Source organism: Pantherophis guttatus, chromosome 1, assembly GCF_059756535.1.
Source record: "Pantherophis guttatus breed Tessera chromosome 1, ASM5975653v1, whole genome shotgun sequence".
Lineage (NCBI taxonomy): Eukaryota > Metazoa > Chordata > Lepidosauria > Squamata > Colubridae > Pantherophis > Pantherophis guttatus.
Genome location: NC_142063.1, coordinates 142,314,132 through 142,321,032, shown reverse-complemented (window position 1 = coordinate 142,321,032; position 6,901 = coordinate 142,314,132).

Genomic DNA, 6,901 nt, shown 5'->3' with positions numbered 1-6,901 from the left:
CAAGATGCTGGTTTTAATTCTGGTCAGTAAACAAGGACTACCTGTAGTCTTGACAATATTTATTTCACATTCTCACATTGAATCTATGGTAGAGTTTTCCATCCCAAAATTCACATGCAATGCAAGTATCATCTGCAGAAATCATAAAGGTGTTTTTTCAAATTACAGACACAGGTATCCATGGAATACTGCATTTTTTTGTTCTTTTTTTTTTAGTTGTTTGTATGTTCACACACATGTATATTCAGCTTGCCTGTATCCTTTCATTCTGAGCTCAGGGCCTCACACTTTCATGCACAAGTCATGTCAACTCTAACTACCTTTCAGTTCTCTGCTGTGCCACAATCATCTTTTTAAAGGCTTGTCTCAAAAACGCTATAATTCAGAGAGTTTCAAATGTTTCTGAGCTCACTTTTCATGGCTAAGTAAGCTAAATATGCAATTGTATTGTTCATCCCTGAAAAGTCATCATTGTAAACGATTCAATAGTATCTTTTAACATGTTGCTACAGATAATCCTCACCTCATGACCACAATTAGAACAAGAATATCTGATGCTAAGCAAAGTAGTTAAGTGAATTGCATCCTATGTTACAGCAATTGTTAAATGTCTAATTGTAGTTTTTAAGTGAATGAGTATTAACACAATCATTAAGTGACTCTGGCTTGCCCCATTGACTTTGCTTGTTAGAAGGTGGTTGGGAAAGTTGCAGATGGCGATCACATGAGCTGGGATGTAAATAAATGCCAGTTGCCAAGTGCCTACATTTTGATCACATGACTGTGGGGATGCTGTGGTGGTCATAAGTGTGAGGATCCTTGGAAGTCACTTTTTGAAATGCCCTTGTAACATTGAACGGTTGTAAGTGGAGGATGATCTGTAATCCGTTGCAGGTGTAAAAAAAACCCCCAACAACCTGTGACTTCCCATTCTAAAGCAGCTCACAAACTTGCTTTCGTTTATCAGCTCAGAAGTAAAAACAGCAGCTTTACTCTGATTTTTATACAGTAATTAGACAACCCATGATCCATTGAGTCACCAACATCTGAGATATCTTCTTTCTTAAACAGAGAAACAGAATGGGCACGGGTGAGCAAAAAAGGTGTGGAAGTGGAAGCAATCTCTAACTGTAATGCATCAGAAACTTTCCTTCCTTCCTTCCTTCCTTCCTTCCTTCCTTCCTTCCTTCCTTCCTTCCTTCCTTCCCTCCCTCCCTCCCTTCCTCCCTCCCTCCCTCCTTCCTTCCTTCCTTCCACAGTGGTACCAAAGCAGCTACAAACTACTCAAATTTCATTCCCACAGGAGTAATGGTCCTGGCATTGTATAAGTTTATTTATTTATTTATTTATTATTTATTTATTTATTATATTTCTATACCGCCTTTCTCCCGTAGGACTCAAGGCGGTGTACAGTCAAGAAAAATATAGACACACAAACATCATAAAATTGCTAATTAAAATTATTACTTAGTTTGGTCAATTAAATAAAACCCAGAATTAGATAACATTTAAAAAATCATTCACATGTTCGTATGTTTAGCCCCGCCTGTTGGAACATCAGGGTCTTGAGGGCACGGCGGAAAGCACGGAGATCAGGGATATTCCGTATCTCCGGGGGCAGTTCATTCCAAAGGGTTGGAGCCCCCACAGAGAAGGCCCTCCCCCTGGGAGTCGCCAGTCGACATAATTTGTTATGTTAGCCCATTTGAGGTACCTTGGTTCAATAATTCATGGCCTGCGATGGACTGGTTCATTCACCTGAAGGTTACAAACAGACACAAGAATATTAGTAGTATATACTGATTATGGAATGCTAAAGCATAAATACTATGCTTTAGTCTGCTGCTTAAAAATAGAAAGGCAGAAATATTTTCTGTAACATAAAACATGCTCAATCAATATAAATCATTAAAAACATTTAACTATATCCAGGTGTCTTAGCAATACTTACTTTTTTATGAATTTCAGTTGTCTCTGCTTACTCTCATTTTTAGACTGCTTGGTGTAAACAAATACCTACTTCTGGGACTAGAGACAATAAAATTAGTAAAGTACCAAACATCACATTAAAAATATTTCAAATGTTTTTTTTTTAAAAAAGCACGGGGGGGGGGGGGAAATTAGTGACCCTTTTAGATCTGCTTGTATTGATCTGAGGTATGTCATGGCCACATGTACTTAATCTATTCTTCCATCCACCCCCGCCCCCCACTTAGATGTTTAGGAAGCCAGGAGAAATATTATTATCCTGATGTCTTCAGTTCAGGTAGAAAAAGAACTGGTTCCTCCTTCCAACCCTGGTACTTTCTGGCCCTCTTCATCAGTGGTGGGATTCAAAATTTATTACTACCGGTTCTGTGGGCGTGGCTTGGTGGGTGTGGTGTGGCTTGGTGGGCATGACTTGGGTGTGGCAGGGGAAGGATACTGCAAAATCCCCATTCCCTCCCAATCAGCTGCGACTCGGGTAGCAGAGAATAGATGGAGGCGGGGCCAGTCAGAGGTGGTATTTACAGGTTCTCCGAACTACTCAACATTTCTGCTACCGGTTCTCCAGAACTGGTCAGAACCTGCTGAATACCACCTCTGCTCTTCATATATCTTTTCTCCACTTCTGTGCTTTGGAGAGTTGGAAAGCGTCAACTCTCCTTCAGTTCATACATGTATTTAAAGGAAAGATGGGGTTAACAAGAATCTTTTTTTTCCATTTCAGACTTACCAGCAGGACTTATTTTATATTAGAGAAAGACAGATATTGACCATGCAGGACTTCAAATTCTTGCTGCCTTTCCCAATATCTGTTGTGGCCTGCCAGCAACCTGCGCGGATCGTGGCTGATCCCGACGAGGAGGAGGTTTGTGTGGTATTGCGCCAGCAGCCTGCGCAGCTGGTGCTCGCGTCGGACAGCAAGGAGGCCGAAGAGGATGTTATGCCAGAGGCAGAGACTTAGCCAGGGCCTTCAGAACCTCTAGAGGCTCCTTCCAGTGGAGAGAGCAAAGTGGAGGAGCCTCTCTCAATGCTCGGGCACGCAGGGCTGCCAAAAGGCAGGAGTGGCTACTCAGGAGGAGGAGGTCTACTCGAGAGTAGGGCTTGAGGATAATTGGCCACTCCCTTAGCCTATTTAAGTCGCACGCAGCTAGTGCTTTCTTGCTAGAAACAACGTCTCATTACTACAGAGCATCTTGGAGAGCGAGCGACTTCTCATATCTGGTTTTCTGGGCTGGTTGCCAACCTTTGTCAGACTTTGTTCTTCATAACTTTGATAAGGACCCTTTGCACGGGAAGCCTGCATTCTTGAAAGGGGTTTGTTTGGAATTAAACAGTGTTTGCGAAGCTTGGTGTGTGTCACATTCTCTGGGAATCCGAAGCTGGGGCAAAACAATATCCTATACTCAGAACAAGTGACCTTATGCTGGCTGCTTGCAAGGATGGTTACCACTGCTGTCACTGCCTCCATTGCCTGCTTCCTTAAAGATCTTTTCTTTGCATTGTTACTAATCAAGATAAAATTATTTCTTTAAAATGTTGCTACATTAGGTGTAAGCTTCATCCACAAATGGTTCCTTATAGTTCTTGTTGGTAAAGGATAGTTTTGTGTTGTTCCTTTTATCATGAGCCACGGTGGCACAGTGGCTAGAGTGCAGTACTGCAAGCTACTTCTGCTGTCTGCCGGCTGCCTGCAATTTGGCAGTTCGATTCTCACCGGCTCAAGGTTGTTTTAGCCTTCCATCCTTCTGAGTTGGGTAAAATGAGGACCCAGATTGTTGGGGGCAATATGCTGATTCTGTAAACTGCTTAGAGAGGGCTGTAAAGCACTGTGAAGCGGTATATAAGTCTAAGTTCTATTGCTATTGCTATTTATCATTTGTACTTGTATTGGTCAAAGACTGAAAGTTTCTCTCTGTCTTCCTAAAGACCCAACAGCCTCTTTTTGCTATGCAAACTACAGTAGGTGTGTATGCCAAGAGCAATCTTTTGGCCTATACGCAGGCAATAAATGAATTGTCATATTGAGGGGTCTTTGGAACTCTTGCCCTGATGATGTTACCTACAATGGTGGGTTTCAAAAATTTTTACTACCGGTTCTGTGGGTGTGGCTTGGTGGGTGTGGCATGGCTTGGTGGGCATGGTTTGGTGGACGTGGCAGGGGAAGGATACTGTAAAATCTCCATTCCCTCCCCACTCCAGGGGAAGGTTACTGCAAAATCCCCATTTCCTCCCAATCAGCTGGGACTTGGGAGGCAGAGAATAGATGGGGCGGGGCCAGTCAGAGATTGTATTTATCAGTTCTCAGAACTACTCAAAATTTTCACTACCGGTTCTCCAGAACTGGTCAGAACCTGCTAAAACCCACCTCTGGTTACCTAGTTTGGTAATGAAATGTCTGCAAGAAAACCACCAAAGAGCACCAAAGACCCCATAATTCAACCTTGAACTACAAATATTCTCTTCTATCGGTAATTGACACATCGATTCCTCATTCCTGCAAAATCAAGAACTTCAGCAAAGTTTATAATTATGTATGTTTTGAGTCTCTGGGCCAAGACCTACTGTTTGTTTCTTGTTGCTAGATTGGGCTTGGGGTTTCTCTTCAAATGCTGCTATTAAGGAAAAAAGGTTTCTTGCACAAAAAGACTTAACAGGCTGATGAAGTTATAACAAAACTTTATTGTTTGGCAATCTGTGGGTCATTTCCCTAATGGAATAGGCACCCCTCGACCAAGAAAGATAAGCTTATATGTGATTTCCACATGCATATTCATTACTTAATTAACGTAGGCATGATTTAGCAGTTTACCTGTGCACGTTTGATCAGCTGGAACATTTCTTATCAGAGCATGCTACTTCTACATTCTCCCAACTCAACTAGTTCCAACTAGCATTGTGATTTAGAGAATTAAATCGGGACTCCCTGCTAGTTGCCTCACAGAAACATAATAGATTTTTCACAGAGCATTCAGCTGTTGATTTTCTATTTAAAGTGAGAAAGAATATCCACAACAGTAAAAAAACAAACAAACTTTGAAGTCTGTTTAATATAATATAATATAATATAATATAATATAATATAATATAATATAATACAATACAATACAATACAATACAATACAATACAATACAATACAATACAATACAATACAATACAATACAATATATTTTTTTGTTCCCAAATAGTATCTTCTTATTTTCAGAGAGCTATTTATTGATGAAAGTGTGAGAAAACTGTTACAAAAAAACAAAAACAGAACCCCAAACAAAAAAAATGGGTATAGTGAAATGATCTGATTATATCGAACAGTTTTTTTTTAAATCCAAGGACTATAGAAAACAGTCTGCCTATCAGAACTGATGCTCTTATCACTAATTGAAAGACAATAATAAAAGCAGTTATGTGTAGAATTATCTCGAATATTGTTTCAAGGTAACTGAAACCATTAGTTCAAATCAAAGGAAATAAAACTTTCTACTTTCTGGCTGTCTTCATCCTTTCTTTGGGAAGGGAGATAGGAGGCAATAATGAGAAGGGGTGTATTTTATCTGTGCTAAATAAAATATTAATTATCCTTTTGGCAATTTTAGAAGGTTTAAAGTTGGGAATATATTTGATAGTAAAAGCAAAATACATTATTTACATTAAAAGATCATTCTGACCTAGGTTTAGAGCATATTTATTCATGCTGACTGATTATAACTGGGACAGTTATAACTTCCACATTTGAAATATGTATAGAAACGAAAATCCTGCAGGCTGACCTCAATACTTTCTAATTTTATTTATTAAAGAAGCAGTACTTTTGTTTAAAAAAGTACAGCAGATATTCTGTGAAAAATAGCTTACCTCTTATTAACACAATGTTGTATGCCACTGGATATATATTCACTTTATGACACTGACTAGCTCCTGAACAACCAAATCCCAGTTGTTTGGAATATTATTGTGATTAAATGGGTAACAGTTGTTGGATGACAAATCAATAGAGTTCCCTTTTTTTACACAAGGTAAAGATTGATCAATATGACTCGGTGAACTCATCATTATTTGAGAATGAGTATCTGAGTGTGATATACTGTAGTTAATGTATTGAGTAAGTGTGGGATTGATATACTGTATATATCTATAAAACAACAAATAATCTCATAACATGTTAAATACCAGTATGAATATTTTCAGTAAAAGTATCATTATAAATTAGTGGCTCTATTAAGGGCATAACAATATGTTGTATTGGATGCAACTGTTTACATTTTTTTGGTAAAATATTCAGCCATCTAAAGTTTCTGTGAGTTTTCTGGTAAATCTCTGAAGTTTAAAGAAAAGTTTTTAAAATTGTGAGCAAGTAGAAAAAACATGGTTAGTTCCAGTGGGTACAGGAATAAATAAATATCTGATTTATTTCAGAAGAGCTAATGCCAGTTGAAGTTTATTAGAAATCTAGTGGGAGTATTCCTTCAGATGATATAATTTTCCTTGGAATAATTATTGCCAGATATTTTAAAAAATTGAAACACGAAGTAAAATCCATTTTACAAAATGTCATGTATACTTTGCAGCTTATAGGAAGTATGTGAGACTAGCTTTAATTAATTGAATAGTCTGATATTTTGTCATATATACCATACATTTTTGTTTACAGCATTCATAATTATCAAAAAAAAGATTATATCACCAGGGTATAATAACAATACATATAAGCAGTGTATAATAATTGCTGTCCAGATTGTAACTTATTTATTTATTTTTAGTGTTGAAATACAGAGAAAAAGCCTATTAATACCAACACAAAAAAATAGGTATTGATTATACAGTGAAGAAAGAAAACTTAGATATATTTTATTAAACTAAAATAACAAACTAAACTAAAAGGACAAAACAAGGGAACCCAATGGGAACACACACACACAC